The 22,089-nt window shown below is 43.0% G+C and overlaps 1 long non-coding RNA gene across 2 annotated transcripts; it reads left to right on the plus strand.

Annotated features, from left to right (window-relative positions):
* The first annotated feature begins 344 nt into the window (after positions 1-344).
* Positions 345-15,146, plus strand: LOC119704575. Of its 2 annotated transcripts, XR_005258001.1 has the most exons (4): positions 345-837; positions 11,533-11,681; positions 13,277-13,415; positions 15,022-15,144. It is a non-coding gene; the product is annotated as an uncharacterized LOC119704575 (long non-coding RNA). The 2 variants fall into 2 exon arrangements; XR_005258002.1 differs by lacking the exon at positions 13,277-13,415 and having other exon boundaries at positions 15,022-15,146.
* Positions 15,147-22,089: the final 6,943 nt, after the last annotated feature.

Below are 22,089 nucleotides of genomic sequence, written 5' to 3' on the forward strand. Positions count from 1 at the left end.
ACTTCCCTTCTTGATGTCACGGATATGAAGCTTCAAAGAATAACCCTTTAAAGGAGAAGCTGTCATAGCTGTCCTCTCCCCCAGGGGTTCAGGCCATCCTGCTATGCAACAGGGCTGGAAAAGTGGTGTGAAGGACAAGATTCACCCCAGTGCCTCCATGCAGAGTCTAAAGCAGAGGCTGTGGTTGGGCTAAGGCGGGAATGAACCAGAAGTGAAGGGGGAACTGAACTGCTTCCAGCCATTACCACCATCTGCTAAACAGCAAGGGCCAAAGGGCAGTGGTAGGACTCTGGCTCATCAATACTTTACTCCAGAGCTCACAGCCCTTTTCTCTTCCTGGCAGAAAGCTCCTGTGTGGGCCTGGCCAGACCCCTGTGGTACCAAGAGGCACCACCTTGGTGTTCGTGCCCCACTCCCACTCCTTGCCTTTCTCCCAAGTCGCTGTCATCTCCGACTGCAGAAGCTTTGAAATGTCAGCAGAGATCAAACCATTTGTTTGATCCCCTGCTGCACTCGCTTTTCACCAGGAGGCAGAGATTGCTCTGAGATTTTGTGCCTTTTGTGTGCGTGGGCTACGCGAGGGATTCAGCGGCGCCGAGATGCTGACACACGCAGGAGAGGCAGCTGGGTGCCCAGTGCTGCTCCCACTCAAGAAACAGCTCCTGGAGATACATCCCCAGCACCAGTAGCAACCTTTCCCCTCCCAGTGCACTGAGTTCTGTGCACTCAGCACCAGGACTGACTTCAATGTCATCAGAGCACACAGCAACAATTATCAGGATGATGCAGCATGTGACACCACACTGGGACTTTCCACCACAGAGAGACTGAGCAGAGGTAGCATAATCTTTTATTTTTTTATTAATATTCTCTCTATTTCATGGTGTAAAAGCTGAAAATAACTTGTCACAACTATACATGCTCATGTGCCTTTGTAACCAAAGCAACAGCTATTGATGCACACGCTTCGTGCTAACTACTCCTCTGCCCCAGCACTGGCTCACCACCGCGAGCAACATTTTCCAAGGAAAAGGGAATAGATGGGGGACAAGATGGTTTTTTTTTTCCTTCTGTGAAGAAAGATTTGTAGATTAAATACGTCACTCTTTGCTTTGATCAGTGGGTCAGGTATAAAACCTTCTGGCATGGCATTGACTACTTTTGTTTCTTCATATCATGATTCTTTTAACTGCTGGAAAAGTCTTCTGCTTCTGTCATGGCTTCAAAATATTGTACAGACCATTTGAATCCTTCAGTTGACATCTTTACTGCAAAAAAATTCAAGCCCTTAATTCTCAACTGCAAAGCTCTTTAATATTTATCCTACTTCTAAATCACTGTGTTTTCTCTCCTGATCTATTCCTCGTGCTCAGAGCAGTCTTTATCTTGTATCTCCTCTGGTTTTCTTCTCCTGATATGGGGTTTATCCTTTCCTTTGAACTTCCTCTATCCCTGACATCAACTGCCAGGAGTCCTCTTTCTTAAAACTGTTCTTAAACATCCAAATTGCTCCCTTCATTATCAACTTTTATATATTTCTTCTTCTTTGGCACTAACCTGTTCCATGTGACTGCGTAGCTCCTCTTAGGCACATTGCAAGGTTTGTTCTGCTAAATTTTTAAGGCCACTAATGAATTACTAATGAATTACCTGACTTTCTGCATAAAAACACCACAGAATTGCACCCCTGCTCTCCTGCATTGGTGCCATGAAAGGAAAGCAGAGACTGGTTTTGAGAAAGTTACCCAAAGCCCATTTAAACAGTTTAGGAACAGAATATTTACCATTGACCATCTATTAGATGATTTGTTACAGGTTTTTTACCCTGTGTTGCCCCAGTTTACAAACTGGGATCTTACTCATTCAATCCAAACTTCCATCAATTTATATTATGCATTAGTTTCTGAAAGCCTAAAGATCCTTTAGCACATTTTACCTTCTCCCTATGTATGTACCTATAGATCATGATCAAGGCAACTTTAAATATTCTTTCTGATTAGCTTTTTGATTAGCTTTCTTTGATTGTCCCCTTTAAAGTAAATAATCTATTTCTGGATCATCTGTACAGTGATATGTAGTACCTAATGCCCTGTGTAGGGTTTGAATATTAATACCCAACTTCCATTCTGCTCTGAGACAAAGATATAATGCCAATGAGTGATGGAAAAGCAATTTGCAGTGGATAATATTATTCAGTGAGTTGGGCCTTTTCTCTGTTCAAAAATCCCGTGGATTGAAAAATAGACATTCCAAGTTGACATATCATCAAATGAATGGGTTTCTTTTCACAACCCACTAGAGATAGGCACTGGATGATTTGTCTATTGGCTGTTAGATTAAAAATAGATTAATTAAATAGAGTTCACCACAATAAGCAATAATGGAAACACTAAATGTATTATAGTAAATATCTTCAGAGTGGTAGCAGCAAGACAAAGTTTAAACTTACTTATTACTATAGTCATGTAAGCTCCCCAGCATTTCTTGTCTGCAATGCAATCTCTCAGCTGGTAACAACAAAACAAACAGTAGGCTTGTGATATTTCATCCCACAGAAAAAAATCCCTCTCCAAACTGTCCAGTTTTACTCACACCTTGGCAAACAATCCACTGGCTAAAAGCTGTGCAATATAAGCTGGATGTTTCATTCTGTGAATGAAAATATACCACACGTACACATTCTGACAATGTCAAAAAAGCCCAGTGCTGTCAAACAGGGTTGAAACCTTGAAAGTCACAGCCTGACCAACATCTGGCATTCCCATTTTAGTATAAATTATTACCTCATTTATAAATATCTCAATCTTAACTCATTAGCATATTACAAATCTAATTATTTTCATTATTCCATTGTGAAAACCATGTGGCCTATTTTATGCTAAAAGCTGAGCTCTAGCATCCACTGTGCACTTAGATCCAAAGTCAATCCCACCTAGCCAAAGTCTTACACTAAATGCCATTGCACCAGCCAGGCATATGTTGCAGAAACCAACAGAACCCCAGGAAAGCATTTCAAAGCTTGAGTGTTCATATCTGCACGCTTCCATAGCCATCTGTACTAAAAAAACTTAATTCCAGGATGTAGCCAACAAGTATTTGCTGCAGCTCAAGTGGAGGCCTTTAATTTGCATTGGAATAAACTGGGCTTTTAGCTTTAATTCCTGTTCAACCCCAGTGTTCTGGGCAAGACTGCAGCCACCACAGAGCTGCTCTTAGCACGCAGAAAATGCAACTTGAATATTTCTGTCAGCTAAACTCAGCACCATAGAAAAAGCTTCCAGCAGCACATGGAGGTCTGGGCACCTTCAGACCTTTGCTCTGCACTCTGGTCACTGTTGTGAACAGCAGGTGCTTCCACCCCAAAGCCTGGGCTGCTGCAGGCACGGGGCAGCACACACCTCACCCAAAAAAAGCAAACAAAACCCAGCCCTGCGAGGCGGCCGAGCACCTCCAGCGCTGTCAGCTCCTGTAGAGCTCAGCCTCATCTCACACCTTCAGGGGTGAAAATCCCAGGCAAGGAAGTTAAGAGGGAAAAGCTCTTGGTGGCCAAAGCCTCCTGTGCAGTCCCAGCTGGTGCCCAGGCCTGTCAGCAGTGCTGTGTGCTCACACTTGACCCGTGCCCTGCCATGGAGAGGGAGGTTTCCAAGCTGGCAGCAGCAGGGATGTTTTGCAATCCTCCTAATGGAATGACTGATAGGAGCTGACAGGCAGCCTCTCTGGGCAGCCTGGCCATCGTATCACTGAGAAAACGTATTTCTCATTAGCTCTTGAAGCTATTTTAGCAGCTCATGCTGTGCCACACTTCACTGCAGGAAAGTCCCTTCTTTAATCAAATCGGGGGGAAAATCTGTGCATGGTCGGTGGCTCTTGGGTGCACTGGCAGAAGTTGGTGTCTGCTGTGCTTGGGTCTGTATTGTCCCAGAGGTCTGGGGAGCTTGTTGCTGCTTTATGAACTCATTTTGAATCTTCTCTTGCCAGAAAAGAGATAACATTTCCCTTACAGCTCCTCACAAACACCAACAGGTAATCCTCCCTCTTCTGCATCCATGGTCATAGTAAAGGCCAACCCTTGCCTTGAAGCACCGAGCTTTTAATTTCCTGGTGGAAAATTTGGACATAATTATATTCCTTATCCTGGTCATTGTAACAAAAAGATTTTGTCCCTTAAGCAGGAAGATCAGTTTGCTCTTAAGACATCTCACTGGTGTCCAGATGATCTCAGAGCAGCTTCTGACCAGTTTGTGGATTTCCTATGTCCCACGGCATCATGACTGAAGCAACTTGTTAAAATTAAAATTAATAACATTTTGTCAGGACAGAATGGGCCCCTTCCCATGTGTTCCATTTCAGGGATTCAGACCAGTCTGCCTTTGGAATACACTCATTGGAAGACATAACTCTCAGCTGCAGAAATTCAGCATCATTCTGCTCTCAGGTAGAGTAGTAGAAATATGGAGTAATTGAAAACTGGATTGAGAAGGCAAATAAAATAACATAACAGAGTTTCTATCATATTGATACTGATTTGGGAGCTTTTTGCTGCTGCTGTTACTGCTGATATTTCCATTTCAGAAACAACTCTACATGTACAAAACCAAGGAATTTAACCACTTTCTTGCATCCTTTCTTCTTTAATAATATCTACTTCCACATATTTTTCTCCCTACTTCTATTTTTCTGGTACTAAATCATTAATGATAGAATAAATACTGCTTGAATCATAATGCTAAGAGAAGGTATTAGTTTAAATGTCACAACTATTAAAGCAGATGGATTAATTGTCTCTGATTTGAGGAGAGATGGATTTATTTAACACTGGCTGAATGAAATAGGCAACACATACCTTGCTGTAGTTGCTAGCTGTTGAAATCCCAATATTAAACAAATTATCAACCCAATTAGGGTTGTAACTGTTAACAGGGACCTATAAATCATGTCTTAAGGATGCTCAACGGGAACAACCTGGTCAGCAAAACTCTAGACCATTTAAAAAACCCACAGGGCAGCTCAAAAGTAATGTACATATTTCAAAAGCAGAATTTTCCATTAGTTCTGGATTTTACTGGTTGCAAAGCAGAGCTTTAAGATTTACAAAGGAAAGCTGAAAAACCAGTGCAAAACCCCACCCATTTTGTGCTGCTCTCAGGCCCTCATTGTTCCCTTGAATTGCAAAGGTCCTTAAGAAGTTGCACATCCATTATCCTCTTCCCTTTCTTTGTGTACCTGCTCCTTTCTTTGGGAAATGAAGCTGCAGGCAGGAATGTGTGCTGCTCCTGGGATCATTACTGGTGATGTGGCTCTGCCTGCACACCTGCTCTTGAAGAACTGCAGAGCACACCATGCAAAAATAGACACAGAGTCACTTTTCAGAAACATCTCTATATACAGCCAACTCGGCTTCTACTAAATTAACAGCCGTTCAGGCACATGAAGTAGTTTGCTATTGCAAGGACTCAGGCATGATTTTCCAGTGACCCTCTGAGCAGTGCTGTCCATTTGACAGGCTAACCACATCAGTCACCATCTCAGGCTGTCTGATTCATCTCTTCACATTTAAGTTCCCAAAAGACATTGAGCTCCGTGCTGGGAAGCACTGACATCTCCTTCAGTTAGTTTCTGTATTCTAACTTCCTTTTCTTCTTTTCTCTCTTTTCTCCTCCTCAGGCTAAAAGCCCTGAAAACCCCTCACAGCAAATATCCCATCTTTCTCCCAGGAGTATTCTCTTGCCAGGCTCACTGCCTGTCTCTCAAGCACTTGCCTGAACCTCCTGATGGATGCAGCATCCAGATGTTGGCCCGGGGATGCTGACTACATCTCCCTAAATCACTCAGTTCAGATATCTGAGTCCAGGCTGCCAAAGCTGAGCACAGTTTATAATTTTTTTTTCCCACAAAAGCAACATGCTGTTTAAGCTGTGACCTCCCTAGCAGGAGCCCTGCAGAGCTGTCCCAACACCCGCTGAGGACTTGGGATGGCAAAAGGCTTCTCCAGCCCTGGAGGAGAGCCCAGAGCAGCCACAGGGAATCGCCTCACTGAAATTGGGGTATTCCTCACTACAAAAATATCTTTTAAAAGGGGACACTGTTAACAAATGGTTTAAAACTCTGGTTTTGGACACTGGCTTCATGTAGAGGATAATTGGCCTGCTCGCAGACACCACAGGCAAGGAGATTCCAGAGCAGCCTCCAGCCTTCCCATACGCTGTGCATTCCAGGATTTTTCTTTAATGACTTGTGATCTCTTTGAAAGGATATAAAGCATGGATTTCCTTTCTTCCCAAACATAAAGAGATCCTTTATTAGAGTATCAAGCAGGCCTTGAAGCCTTAGGTAACCCATCTGCAGCACCTCTGCCTTTGGGAAGACACGGATCTACTCCACAAATCCCTTCCAAAACACGCTGCATCCAAACTAACTCGCAGAGACTTAAATACCTTAATAACTTAAAACCCCAAATAAGCTGATATTTGGTGTGACCTACATTAATGGGGAGGCATTACAAGGCAGATAAGCAGAAAGTTCTCATCTATTGTGCACTACATGATTTATTCATACCATAAACATATTGAGAAAGGGATGTGCTCTGGCATTCTGTCTGCTTATTTTTTCCCCACAGAAGAAAAACATAAAATAAAAATTATGTAAGAGGATCATGCTGGTGAGAAGATATTCGTATCACAACAGCCACAGACTTAGAGGCAGGACTGCCAGAGACTTTTTTTTATGGTTAGAAAGATATAGAGAAAAGCACATAGGTTGCACTGCAGTGCACCCATAATTCTAACTACCAGCCCAGGAGTGGAAGCAGTTCATAGAAGAGGCTAATGGCTTTACCCTGTCTGATACCATTGCATTAATAAAAATCATCAATAAAGGCATCAGTTCCTGCTGTACTGTAAATGAGACAGGGACTGAGTGTGCACTGCAGCTGCAAGATAAGGCACTACAAAGATATCTAAATTTTTGGCTAATTCTAGATGTCAAGATAATTGGATTTTCCAAATTAAACCTTTCTGTAGTTAAAGAGGATTAAGGTTAGGAACTGTGGCAGGGAAAGCTACTCTCACTGTTATGAAGACTTTTTCACTACAGTGCCATTTTTCTTCTATGTCTGCTCTAATGCAAAATGGCAAGAGCTTCATAAAAATATTGAAGCAGTTAAATCATTTGCCATCAGGAGCTGCCATAGGGAAGGTTCCTGTCTTGTGCATCTACCTATTCATTTTATGAGTTCTTAACAGAATTTTAGTGAGTGTTGAATCACAGAATTATAGCCCGGTTTGGGTTGGAAAGGACCTTAAATCCAATTTTGTTCCACCCCTGCCATGGGCAGGAACATCTTCCACTATCCCAGGCTGCTCCAAGCTCTGTCCAACCTGGACACTTCCAGGGATGGAGCAGCCACAGTTTCTGTGGGCAACCTGTGCCAGGACCTCACAACCCTCACAGGGAAGAAAACCTTGGATATTGCAGAGCCAAGAGGCTCAGAGACGAGTATGAGACAGTTCTGGGTCAAATATGGGTTTAAAACCTCTATCAAAACAAAGTTTTTTGTTTAAGAATATAATTTGGCTTTTTAGTTTTCACTATAGCAAAGTACATGCCTCAAACCTGTAACTGAGGCATCCCTCAAGCTTCTGCTTCGTGAAGGAATTAATTGGTATTTTAATAGAAGTGCTGACAATATAAATACCCCTTGAGACACTTTGTCTCCATATGGCTTCTCTGCAGAATTTCTCTGATTCCCCACACTTCCAAAACAGGGATATAAACCTCCTGACACAGCAGAGCATGAGTCAGTCCCATAACTACAAAAAGAAATCTTCCCCATCACCAGGTTACTCTGCAGACTCTTTTAAAGCAAGTTTTTGCATCTTTGCTGGAGAAATAGATTCTGTCCACTGCTGAAGTAAAGCACATTCAGTGGCCTTGTGTCAGTCACAGCCCGTACATTCATTGTTGTACCTTGCTAGAGGAGCTCTTCCTTATATTTTAAGATCACCTCAAGGACTTCATGTTTTCTAACTCTTCTGGAATTAAGGGATGGAGTGTAGCTCCATGTGCTGAGACTTGCGGCAGAGCACAGTTGCAAGATATGCAAAAAAAAAAATCATCTTTCTTTATCATTTTGTCAGCTTAGCAGCTGCCCCCACACTCACGAGAGCCTCACACTCCTTCCACCCTGAGGCCAGAAAAGCAACATCCTCCTTCTTGCACCTGACAGGACAGTGTAGAAAGGCCTGTTCTGATGCAAGGACATCAAAACACAAGCAAACAGGAGAAAACCAGCTTCCTAACCCTCTCTGCAAGGAATTCCTGGAAGTCCATTGAGCCCTTCCAATCCTCTCCTCAGTGTGTCTGTATCTTGAGTGACATGTGCACAGCACAACAAATGTTCTGGAGGCATCTCTGCTTCCTGGACATGCTGCCAGATATTCATCCACAGTGACAGATTTCAGTACATAAAGGCGTGAGTAGAAAAATCCTCTGGGATTTCCTCATATAAAGTTTTCTCCTCCAAACTTTTTATGGGCTGAAGTTTTATATCTTTAAAGACTTTACCCCATAAAAATCCAAGAAGATAATAAAACAAATAGTGTCTATGTCCAGAGTCAGTAGCCTGGGGGGAAAATGCTCTTGGGTAATAATAAGAATACCTTCAGTAACAGACTGAACGTACTGACCAGAAATCATTAATCTGTTATTTTCCTCATTGGCTGACATTTCACCATTATTGCCCTCAGAGCTACTCACCATTTGCTGTGCAGAGTAGCCACAGGTACCAGGCATTGCAGAGATCCCAAAGTGTGACTTTGAAGAGTTCTTGAGGATGCTAAACCCAAAAGTGAACTTTGCAGACTGCAGAGCTTGCCTGGTCCAGCCACTCGCTTCTTCACCTCGCTCCCTCACTCCACCTATTTTAAACCTGAAGTGTGTGGATACACCCAAACCCACACTCACATGCTCACATCAGTCTGGATTAGGAAAGGGCTGCCAACCTACAGAGAATAAGCAGAATACACAACATCTCACACAAAATTAGGCTGACCTAATTCCATGTCTATATTTACACGTCAAATTCAGAAAATCTTGGAAAAGTTGTTGTTTTTTTTTAAATTTATCTTAGAAAGTTAGATTGGTAGCATTGTTTGCTACATAATCATCTAAGGCCCTGAACAACAAGATCGTTAAAGCCACAGAAATAAGAAAACCTAAAATCACTTTCCTGTCAATCAGTGCAGACTGGTAAGTTCACCACAGGAAAGAATGGGAACAGATCCCCTTGTGTGACCCCCAAGCTCTTGGCAAGAGGAGACATATGTTATTTTCTGGTCTGATACCTCCAGATCTGTGGCATTAACCATGGATAACATGGTTCTGCCCATGGAAAGCTGGATCTTCTCCTCTCCTGGGTGGAATGCTATTATTGCCCCAGGTGGCCATGATACTATTACACACATTTGAGGCTTGTTAATTCTCCAGGGCTAAACTGGCCACTCCAGACTGCTTCCACTCCAGTACATGCAGGATAATGTGCTGGCTAAATATAGAAATCCAAAATATAAACAAATCCCCAGTGATACCCTCGAGATCCAGGCAGAGTAATCAGTGTAAGAGCACTCAGGGTGCACGTGTGGCAGCCTATCCTAAAATCTGCTCAAACCAACTGTAACAGTGCTTCTGCATGCCCCACATCAATCAACAGGATGGAAATAAACTGGCATAAAACCTTATCAGAGTCCTGTTGTCTAAAGCCATTAGAGAGAAGGACATGGATACTTAACTAATTGGCACTCTCAGCCTCCCATCCTGGGGTGGTGGGAGCAGTCATCAGCTGAAGGGATGACTCACGGAGCCACACTGTGCCTTGGATAATTTTACCCAGGTCAGGGATAGACTGGAGAACAAAAATGAGGGCTTGTCAATAGCACACAGAGCTGGTCCCACAGTGACACCCTCTGTGAATCACCTCAGGGGACCTGGGAGATTCATACCCCCTGTTGAAATGCAGATATCCTTTCCTTCCATGCCTTTCTGACCATCCCTGTTGACTCTGTGTTAGTGCTGAGATATGGGAATAGGAATAACAGTTCTTTACTAGGAAAATTAAAAACACAAATGCAATAGTACAGACAAGAAAAGAAACCACTGCCAGAGTCAGAAGAGGAGCTGACCCCCTGTGTTTCAGGGTGGTGGCAGCAGGGCCATTCCATGAGGGCTCAGCCCTCCTGCAGTGCCAGCTGTGCTTCTGCTGGAGCAGGGATCCTGGACAAGGGGGGAGTTTTCCTCTGCAGCTCCAGGGGTGCTGGAGATGCTTCCTCTGGGAATGCAGGGGAGAAAAAAGCTGCTTCTCTGTGAATGTAGGGGAGAAGAAAGCTGCTCCTCTGGGAATGTAGGGGAGAAGAAAGCTGCTCCTCTGGGAATGCAGGGCAGGAGAAAGCTGCTCCTCTGGGAATGCAGGGCAGGAGAAAGCTGCTCCTCTGGGAATGCAGTGGGCAAAGGCTGCTGTGCTGTTCCAGGCTCAGATTGTATCCAGGTAGGAATGCTTGGCTCCTCCCCTGGGCAGAGCATCTCCCCATGGGATGATGGAATTTTATCAGCCATGCAGGGACACTCAGTGGCCATGGACAGCAGAGATCTCCTGGAGGGAGGATTGGGTGTGGGAGAGATAAAGAAAACTGCCCCATGGACAGCAGAGAACTGCCCCAGCTCTGACAGATGGGAATATAATCCGCACCCCCATTTCCAACCTCAGAGATCAGGAGATGCAGCCAAGGCAGAGCTCAACGTGGTCTGACCCAAACCCCAGCCCAGGAGGAGCTGCAGCTCAGGCTCCCTTGCTCTGGTGGATAAAAATGCCAAGCAAGGCTGTTCCAGGCTGGCAGCTCCTCCTGGCAGCTCCAGCACCACTGGGGTCCACCAAGTGTGAAATCCACCTCTGCACCAGACCAGCACAATGCATCATTTGAGTCATTTCTGAGGGATGAAAAGGTTCATAAGCTTCGTGTTGCCCTCTGCGCAGGAGTGAATTTTACTCTTAATGCAAACGGTGCTTAAATGCAATATTTTAAGACTAATATTCCATATAGGCACAGTGTCTGATTCATGCCAACCCAAGGGGTAATATGAATGCTTAGTGTTTTTTAACCAGCTCCCAAGGACTGAATAAAACCCTCAGATGAAAGCTGTGACCTTCAAAGAGCATGGAATCACTCTTTCTTTTCATCTAGGAGATAATTTAGCTAATACTTTTCTCCTCATTGAAGACAGAGGCTCGCTGCTCTGAAAACTGTTTACAAATGTTCTTTCCCCATTAAATTGATTTTCTGAGTATAGATAGGCAGTGTTTTCTGGAACTAATTTAAATTCCTCTCTAATTAATATTCAGGACCAAAATATGTTATCTTTGCATGACTGTGCAATTATTAAAGGGAAAATATCATCAGAGAATGTAGGGGGGTTTTTTGGTGTTTTTTTTTTTTAACTAGCCATTACCCAATGAGAAATGTATCATTTCTTTGCCTTTTTTAGGCTGCAGCTCAAGAAGCCTTCAAGAGAGAAGTATCTTTTTCGGTTATGTACACACCATTTTTGAAAGGAGACAAGGCCGACAAAAATAAAGGAGGCAAATAAAAACTTTGCTAAAGAGCACCCTGATTACATGCAGCACATATTCACAGGTAACAGCTGATGTCTTGAGCACTGTGCACTCTTTGTGTGTGATTGTGTCTTAAAAGGAGGCTGAGAGAGTTTGAAGCTTGAGCTTCAGACATTTCTACACTTCTGGGGGGAAAACTGCCATCTGAGATTTGCCCTGTGATTGTCCATGATTTTAGGTAATCAAATGAATTCTGAGGCAAAGTACAGACTTCACACTGCAAGTCCCCATAAATACATTTTTTACCCATGAAGTGCCACATTTGTGTTATTGAATTTCATTATTGCAACCAATCCTTTGTTCAAAGGTAGGTTTGCAGTGTGCTGTGGTGGCAGGGAGACCCAAGCTCATTCCCAGCTCCGTGGATTTCCATGACCACTGACGGTCACCCCTGCAGCAGAGCCTTCACCTTTCCCTTCTGAGAGCACTGCTGGGCTGAGCACCACCTTTGAGAGCACCTCAGCTGCAGGGATGGAACAGAGAGCCAGGCTTCCTTTAGCCTGTTGAACATAAGCAGGATCCAGAGCGAGCAAGGGCTTTATCTTGTTGTCACCTCCTGGCACAGTGAACTCCAACAGCCTCTCCTGGGGTAAACAGATGCCCAAATTCTGGTGACCGTGGCCTTGTTTCAAGAGGAATGGGCATGACATTTTGGCAGGGGGATGAAAGACATTTCTTCTTGTCATTAACCCGCTGACCTGGAACATAGCTGTCCCTGATAACACTTGGCTCTGAGTTGGTGATTGAGAAACATGAAGGGAAAAGTACATTTTCCAGGTCAGATTGTGGAAAGCCTCTACCTTTGCCAGACAAACTGAGAGCAGCTGACCTCTCACTGCCACCTCCAACACAATCATCCAAAAGGCTGAGGGGCTGCCCAGTTCCTGCAATCCCCAGGTCAGATGGCCCTGACCAGCTTCCAAGAGGCTTCCAAAAGGAGACAGCCTGCATCTTTGAAGAAAAGAAAAAAATAAAATCTCCTTCTAAAACACAAATAGGAATTAGGAAACCTAGTGTTCACCATAAAACTGTGCAAGTAGGTAGCACAAGCAAACTTGTTTTGGTCATTCTTGTTCAGCTTTAGAAAACCAGTACAAATCTAGATCATGTTTTGCAGGTTGCAGGCCACCCATGTATTGGATTTCTGGCAGGAGTTTGGGCTTGTTCAAAGAGAGAAAATGAGGACTTATCCATCATGAAAGTTGTAAAATCCCTGTCTTCCATTTACTTGCTGATGGGACTGTGGAGAATTTCCTGGGACAAAAGTACTGGCATTAAAAGGAGCATAAAATAAAACTCTCTCAATTTACAGCAAGGGTGAGACTTTCAGGAGCACATAAGCAGCAAAAGTGTACAAGTGTTGCACTGAAACTCAGTTTGTGTTCATAAATCACTGAATTATTTTGAAAGTGTCACCAGTTACTTTCTTACTCCTCCTTTTCCAATAACAAAAAGGAAGAAGGTAAAAAAAAGGAGGATAAAAGATCCCAGTCCTATAGAGGTTTAGTCAATTCTAAAGCAGACAGACTAGAGCCAGTTGTGCTTTCAAATATTTTTTTTTACATAAATCTATCAGTTAAAAGAATTGCTTCAATTTTATTTTTTTTCGGAGTGCAGGTTCTGGGATCACTGAAATTTCTGCGATTTAAATGGTACCAAAGACAAAGAAAAAAACATATGTAAACATATCAGGGCTGTCCTGAGAACTCTCTCAGGCAGAGCAGATACAGCTCCTTTTTCTTCTCTTGATGCTGAGGTAAGTCAGAAGAGTTTTAGGTGAAGTCAGCCAAGTCTGTAGTGTTTACTCAACTTATCTATTCAGATCTAATAAAAAATCTAAAATCTAAAATCACAGTGCCCACCAAAACAAAAAAAAACCCATCACAAGCCACACGTTTAGTTCTTTGTCAGTGTGGTTCCACTGAGCATTCAAACTGCAGGTCTGAATCCCTCATAGGTGAAATTAAAAATAGGAGTTAAACCCTATTCTATCAGTGGGTGTGAAATACCAGGCATCTCACGAACATGTTATTTTAAATACTCTTCCTATTCTGCAACAAATATCTGTCCAATTTTAGTCCAAGTTCTGCTGGAGTGTAAGGTCTGAATTGGTTTCAAAGTTTTCCTATTGCCAAGGAAAAGGAGCAGATACACATCGAAATCCAAGTGCACAATGCAGTTTGTCACGAAATTGGGAATCCATCAGCAGTAGAATATGCTGCAAGGGAAATATCAGGTCCACTTGCTTTGATTTATGTCAGGGTGAGTCTGGAGAGCGCTGAGTGGGGTTCTCCATTTGTCACTGTGACCACACAGCCTGGCATCTTAAAAGCAGAGCTCCCTGCAAACAGAGCACTCCTTTGTGAGAAGTGACACTGACATTCAATCTAGGTTTATTTTCTGCAGGGGAAGGGAAGGGAGGGTAGAGCTGGTCCAGCTCCCTACACAAAGGTGCTTTGTGCAAGTGCTCTGAGCATCTGTCCTTGCTGAGGTCGGGGCAGACCCATCCAGTGACACTCAGGGGGTGACAGCAGCACTCACACGCTCTGGACACAGCTGACACGTGCCAGCTGGGCAGATCAGACAGGACATGCAGGAAACCTGGGATTGTGGTGGTGGTGCTGATGGCAAAAGCACAAATCTGTCGGAAATTAAACCTCATGAATTCAGGGAACAACACAACAGCTCCTTTTGCAGCTAAAAGATCCGGATGATGTGTTCTGAAGGGTTGAGTTCTTAATGCTTTGGATGATCAGCACTGAAAAGTGCATAGATGGGAAGAACATGTTTTATCTTATGCATCAGCAAAACCTAAGCTGTTGATGCAAAAGGTTGCAAAGTCTGGATTTTCAAAGCTCTGTTAGAGCTGGGTGGGTTGGTTTGGTCTCTTTTGTTCTGGCAAGATTTCTGGAACCCATTTCAGTCCCTTTCTTTTCCCCCCAAAACCAAGTAGCGTCTCTTACAGCTGAAATGTGACACTAGAAATTATCTTCATTTTGCTACTCCAGATCCTCACGGAATTTACACATGGCCAGACATGGCTGAATCTCTGCCTGCCTGCCCAGCAGTGCTCACTGACTGTGGGTTTCAAAAACAAAAAAACTTGGAAAGGTCTGTAACTAGAAAACTGACAATATTTTCAGGTGCACCAACTTGCTTAAAGGCTGGGATAGCTCAAGAGTGATCTCCACAATCCTTGCTGGATGAGGAGGGTTGGGGAGTTTCTCAGGGCCCTTTTCTCTTTGGCCAGAGAAGTCTCCCCATCCTCCTCACTCCTCCAGTTTATCCTCACCCTGACAGATCCTCTACAGAAAATGAATATAAAAAAACATAGTCTAAGGTATTTTTATTTCATTTCCTAGACCAGAAGGCACCTTTCAGTCCTACCATGGAAGAAGAAACAAAACAATCTGGGGAAAGAACTGGGAAAAAAATATTGCCACGGATCTTATAAGAAGCAGCAGAATAAATGTGAGCATAAAAACTTCTTTTTGGTGTGTGATGTGTGGCGGCAGGATTCTCTGTGTGGGAATGATGTTGTGCTTTTAGGTGGGTACTTCATGCTTCTCCTCCCATGTCCAGAAACACCCCATGGACTGTGCCAGGAGCTGAGATCAAATGGGGTTTAGATACTTTTTAAATTAGTCCTCATTTTTTAACAGTACCCAGTTTATTTTACACAATTTAACATTCAATTTTCTAAAATCTTTATGGCCTAATGTATCATATCCCTTGTCCACATAACCACCAAAACTGCCCGCTATGTTTAATATCTGTAGTGTACTACACATTCCACCAGGCTCTCCATCAAGAGGTAATAATTGATCCTTGAAGCATTTCTGATGATCCAGACCCTGATCCCTACGTAGGGAAGTATGTGAAATAACCTTCAAATCTGCTGCAGCCACATTCAATGTATATTAGTTAATTCCACTCCATACTTTCTGCAATAATGTACACAGCTTTTTAGCAGCATGGCTGTTGATTAGCACAAAAGGTCAAAAATCAAATTTGCATGTAGACTAGACTGTTTTAATGCAATTCTTAAATTATTCTCCTGAAAATATGAGGAAGAAGCCTCTCCTCCTCCCCAGATTGTGAATGCTAATGTTAATGCCTTTTCCCCAGCAATAACCGGGTTGGAGTTTTCTGTGCTCAGGGAATCGGAGCCATTTTCTCGTCAGGAGTGTCTTAGCAAATCACAGGATTTATATTCTTAGATAGGAGGTTGACAAAAACTGCTACTTAGCAACCCCTACCAAGGAAGAAACATTAGCTGGATATTTGAGGAAGCTCTATCTCCTTTAGCTCCAGAGAGCAGCTGCTGAAACAGCGCTAAGTGCCTGAACTCACAGGGTTGGTGGGAGGTGAAGGTGCTCAGTGCTTTTCCAAAATGGGAGCTCACAAAGTGTCTGCATGGCTGGGAGGCAGGAGAAGGGTCAGACATCCCCAAGGAAACACAGCTGCTTCTCTCCAGTTCTCTCCTGAAGCCTTGTGCTGCTGGCTTTGGATGACCAAAAGCCTGGGTTATTGATGTGTGGGCTGATAGAAGTGGCATCTTTGGGAAAGTGAAATATCTGTCACTGCTGGGGGCACTGCACTTCAGGGCACTTCAGGAAGCTACAAGTGCAAACAGACAGTGGGTTAGGTACTGGCTGCAGAATAAACCCCTGGCCTTCCTAAAAGCCCCAGTAAAGTTGCAATTTGAAAGGAATAATTGAGTCCACAATTCTCTCTTTGGGTATGACACAGAGCTTTTAGAGGTAAGGTTCTTCTGTCACAGTTTTACATTTCTAAAGAGTATCAGGAAGAGAAGAAACTTGGAAATAGGGTATCTTTTGTATTTTCCAAAATTATCCTACTCTGTAAATGAATGTGGAGGAACAGGACCATGTGGTTCAAGAGAGCAAAGAGCAAAAGACAAAGGGAATTACAGAGACACAGAGCCAGAGCTGCCCTGCTGCTGAGGACAGCATCTCTATGGTGCTGACAGACTTGGCCAATTTTGTTTCTTTAAAAGTATTCCAAAATTTTCTTTAAGCTAGATATAAGACTCCATCTTACTTCTGTCACACGCAAACTAAATTAAAAATTTCTGCAAGACAAACTTCAGCTACACACTTAAGCTTTACAACTTTAACAAGATAAAACAATAACTTTGATTTTTTTTCATATAGAATCAACATTCCTTTCTGTCTTCTTTTTCATTTGAAGATGCAAATGTGCAATCCAAATTCTTGTCCTTATCAGATTTTTTTTTTTTTTTTTGACAAAAACATTCCAGGGCTAAAGATCTTACTAAGCCATGGCAGCACTTAATATTCAAGGCAATTCTGCCATCTCAGTTGTGCAGCCACACAACCTAGAGTTAATTATGTGCTTTATACACACACACTAGTGTTGGTATGATGTGAAGTTAGAGGTTTAAAAAGCAGAGAATTTTCTCTTGCCCCCCCCCCCCCTCCTCATAAAGAACAGCCAGTTCCATTTAAATCAAGGGGACATTTGGGTACTGTAAAGCAATTTGAGAAAGAATGTCACAGTCTGCCCCTCATCTGCAGCTGGTGGGGAAATGCCATAAACCTCATCTACCCAGAAATACCCTGGCACGAGGCTTATTTCATTTGCTTTAAAAGATGTCTGCTGGTCAGACCTGCAGCTACTCACACCCCAGGCAAGACTGCCAGCACTGACAAGCACTTATTCTATTAAGTGATTTCACTGGGGTAATTTCTGCTGCTTTATACACACCAAGTTTGTCTTTCTCTTGCTGTAGTCCCATGCTGGTGGCACATGGTGCCACTTAAGAGGAGAAAGAGTGGCCAGAGGGGTTTATTAGACTCCTCATACTATAAAGGTGAGCAAAACCTACCACATGATTCACAGCACGATGCTTGCATTTACAGATCTCAGTCTTTTGTTGTCTACTTTTTAAGTGCAGGGAAAGTATTTACTACAGACAGGTCTCAGCATACACACCTCCTGAAGGATACCAGGGGCATTAAAGAAACATTATGATGGGTTTTTCCTGCTTGTTATTGCAATGCACTACAGAGCTGCTTGCAAGGCATAACTTCATTCAGAGTTTTGAGCTGAAAAACAGTTGAAAGGACTTCACAATAGACAAGCACTACTGGGGGTCATTCCAGACTTTTGCAAAGTGGTGCTCTTTAAGCTGATACTCAAACATGCCCTGAGTGTGGGGTATGACACATCCTGCTTAAAATCCAGGCTGACCAAACTTTGCTTTCCTTTTAATTTTTTTTTCTTATTTTTTTTTAGCAGTCAGCAATTTAACTTTATTTATAAATAGAAGTGGCAGAAGGGATGACTCCTTTCCTGCATGTAGAGAAAAGGAAAAGGTGGGGGTATCACGCTGAAGTTCTCAATAGATGAAAGGACACATGATTCACTCCTCTCACATGCTCTGCAGCTCCTTTCTGCAAGGAAAGCTTTGTTCTGGCTGTTAGTGCTGGGTGTTTAGCAGGAGCCAAGGTGAGCTCCATCCAGCAGAGGCTGATCTGCTTTGTGTGGGTGCTTTTTCATCCCAAGGTCAGTCAGAGGAAGGAGGATGTCACAGGGCTGATCCTCGGGCAGCAGGGCCTTATTCTCTCCTTTCTTCCCAGAGAGGAAGGTCTGCAAAGATGCCTCCAGGAATAAATACCCTTTTTTGTTTTAGTTTAAAGGGAATTTGTGCAGCAAAAAGTTTTCTAGGGAATGCTCCTTCTTGCGAGGCTGCCCATTATGAATTAAGTCCTCAACAGAAAATCCATCAATTGCTTATTTTTCTTATTTTTACTTTCTCTTTTAAATTCTCCTTGAAATACTAGTCAATAGGGATGAGATACATCCAGAAAGTAACAGCATCATCATTTACCTTTTTCTTATCTGAATATGTTACTGAATTCTGTTACTGAAGTCTGTATTGTAACCAGAATACAACTCTTACTCCATGTACTGCATTTTGGGCTCCTTTGCTACCTAATTCCTCTTTTCCACTGAGTCTCCATTAAAGTTTGCTGCTTGCTTGACCTTCACTGTGGCTACCTGGGCTGGTTTCACTTTCATCTGATTGCCAGGTCACTTTATTATGTTTTTTACTGCAGCTTAGTAGCCCCTTGAATTCTGCTACAGTTCATGTAATTCTCATCATGCGGATCAGCTCCCTGTGGAAATTTTCTTCCTGCCAGCAGCAGTTATTTACTTTCTCTTTCTGCATTTCTCATTGTCACTGAAACACCACCTCTGACAATGTTCAACCTCCTCTAATCCCTTAAAAAAAAACCAAAAAAACCCCACTTGTCAGTCATTTATTTATTTATTTCCAACCTACTCTAAATTTAAACAGCATTGCTGTGTCCACAGAGTGACTGCTGGCTCAGATGCCAAATTTGTTTCCTGGAGCTACGTGGCCTGCCCTTATATTTTTCTGAAGAGTCAAGCAGAGAAGAAATTGTTTTCCTTTAGCCTTTACTTTCTTAATCACTGGAGAAGCCCCCAACAGACACAGCATGATGAGAGGAGATTGTTACCTGCTTTCTGAGCTGATGACTCAACACTCTCATTTCTTAGTGCTTGCACAAAAAGGGTTTGGGCGGATTTCAAGAATAGCAGGAAAAACCATTTGCTGCATCTCAAATGTCGTGAGACTATTTGGTGTTGATAAGAGCTCTCTTTCTTCCTCATTAACTGATTGCTTCTCCTTCTTTTGATGCACACGGCTCTGCCTGGGGCTTTCAGAGACCAAGGACTGGGTGGAGACTGAGCTCCATTTTCTTCCTTGCTTCAGCACCATGTTAACCAGATAGGGTCAGAGTTATAATTTCACATATCAGAGAGCACAGAAAACTTTCTCCTTGCTGGTATCTCCTAGTAATACTAGGTCAGGTCCTCAGAAAAGGACACTTTAAGTCATGAATGTAGTTTGTAAGGAGGTTGGGCCAGTCTCCCCTCTTAGAGTTGGGTTAACAGTTCATGAGAAGATGGGTTTGGAAGGACTCTCCAGGATCCTCAAGTCATGTGCTCTCGTACACCCTTGTTTCACCAAATATCTCACTCGTACATTCAGTAACATCCATCTTAGAACTAGTCAGGCTTTCTGTCTTTTCTGATCTGAGTGAAACACACTGCAGACCTACCACCTGAATTATCATGAGCTAAACTATCTTGTTTGTACCTATTTTTACATGATGGTCCTTTTGCTATCATTGTCTTTTATCTCTCCTTTCCTTTTCAGTTGTTTGCTCTCTTTGGAATTCAGCCCTGCATTATGTTTATTGAGAAGAATAATAAGCTCTTGGCATTTTCATTAATAGACTAATCAAAGCACACTTCTCTCAAAAGAGGTATCTCCTACCGTGCTGGCTTCTCTGCCCTGTGATGCTTGGGTTTCAATTAACCTCTCCAAACACAGCTGATGGAGCTATCTGCAATCCTCCAGAGAACTGCTGACCAGAGCTCCTTTTCCTTGTGCACTGCCTGATTCTCTCCTCCAGCTAATGGAAATACCAGTCCACTGCCTCAGCTCTTTCTTTTCCAGTTGCTCTCACATCTGGAGCTCCCAGATTACAGCTCCATTACTGTGCTGGTCTCCAGCACACAGTCTTTTATTTCACACTGCCTCACAATTATCTTAGGTAGTAGATTAAAAGGTGTAAAGTTAACTGCACCAGGATTATTTGTGGTTTTTTAAAGTTAAAGAAAACTGAGGTTTTTTTCCATTACTGTTCCTGTAAGAGGTATAGAAAGCAAGATCAGGGTTATTATTAAATTCTTAGCCTTGATAAAAGAACCATGTTCACACTTGATGGTTGCCCAGTGCAAATTTCTGCAAAACCAAGATCAAGACTAAATCAAATGATGAAGATTCTTTGTGAAGAGAGGTTCAATTTAAAAACAGGACAGAGCTCGTTGAAAAAATAAATGCCATTCCAAACTTTCCTTTCACTGTGTTCAATTCATGATTGGACCTAGAATCATCTACCTGAAGTGCATGGAAATGGCAGCATCAGGGTGCCACCATATGGAGCTGCCAGAACAAAGGTCTGCTAAAAATACTGGAAGTGGTTTTGAAAATTGATGCCAATTCTTGGAATTTCAGGCACTTAAGTGCATTCAAAACCCTGATTAGATGAATGGAAATTTCACTCTGAAGGGCTGAGCATTCAGATATGCAATGGCTCCATCTCGTCGGGAATCTAGGCCAAATTGCTTTTGAAAATCTCAGTAGGGTGCTTATTTGCATTTTTGGCATCAGAATACTTCTGAAAATATGGTGGCAAGGCTGCCATCCATCAAACACTTCAGCAGGTGCTGAGATTTTATGCAAGCACTTGGCTGAGTTTCTGTATTCACACACTTAAAATTTACCATGTGCCTGGCTGCCTGGAGGATCAGAGACCACCTCTGCAGGTTTTAGGCCCTCAAGGTTATATATTTGAAAACTCTGGATTTGCCTAGTCTGCAAACAAACCGTAAGCTGACACACTGCACGCTTTCCTCCACCTCTTCACTGAAACTTTCAAAGCAATCCATATAAGTTAGGTAATATTTAATAGAGGGGATTATGGAAAAGCCATTTCCAAATGAGAAAATTGCATTCAAGTTTGTTATCTGCTGTCCCCCTTCACATATGTTATGACTGCATATTTATTTTTCTTCTACTACTACTACTAGAGAGAGTGTGGCAAGAAAATAATTATTTTTTTTTTGTCCTCTTCAGAGATTGTCAGCAGCATTATCTTTAAGGGGCTGGATATCATATTGCTTATAGCATTCCCAGCACAAATATAGGGGCTGATAAGCTTCCAGGTGCAGGACTTCAAGGACAAGATTTTTTTCCTGTGACTGTCCTCTAACCTCCCTGCTTTTGCTGGGAAAACAGGGCAAGCACAGCTCGTGTCCAGTGTGATGGAGAGGTTCCATTTCACCAGCCTCACTGGCCTCTGGCAGAGGGAGGAGGAACAGCTCCAGGTGATGAATCGAGTGATGGCTGAGCTGGCGACCATCCCTGCCCGCAGGAAGCCACTTGGGAGGGTGCAGACCTGGCCAGGTTTTATTTCTGACACCTATTTTGGCCTTCAGAAGAAGGGAGCCAGAGAAGGAAGGGCTGGGCCAGAGCTCTGCACTGCAATGTGCTCCATAACTCATTTTTCCAATGTGCAGCCCTGGAGTAGTTTTTAAATCGTCCTTCAGTGCTTTATCAGAGGAGGTGCTGCTCACCTGCAAGGATGACTTTTATAGAACCAGCATGACTCATCTGTGGGCATATTTTTAAAACCTCTTCTTTTCCCCCAAACCTCCCCAAATCAGTCTGGGAAAATGATTGCAATTATTCAGATTGTGCTACTTTAAGTTATCTAACCTCAGAAGCCACCTGCTGCAAAACAGGCCCAATCCAGCTACAGCTGGGCAGAGGAAGGAAAGGTTTC

This window comes from Motacilla alba, chromosome 9 (assembly GCF_015832195.1).
Source record: "Motacilla alba alba isolate MOTALB_02 chromosome 9, Motacilla_alba_V1.0_pri, whole genome shotgun sequence".
Lineage (NCBI taxonomy): Eukaryota > Metazoa > Chordata > Aves > Passeriformes > Motacillidae > Motacilla > Motacilla alba.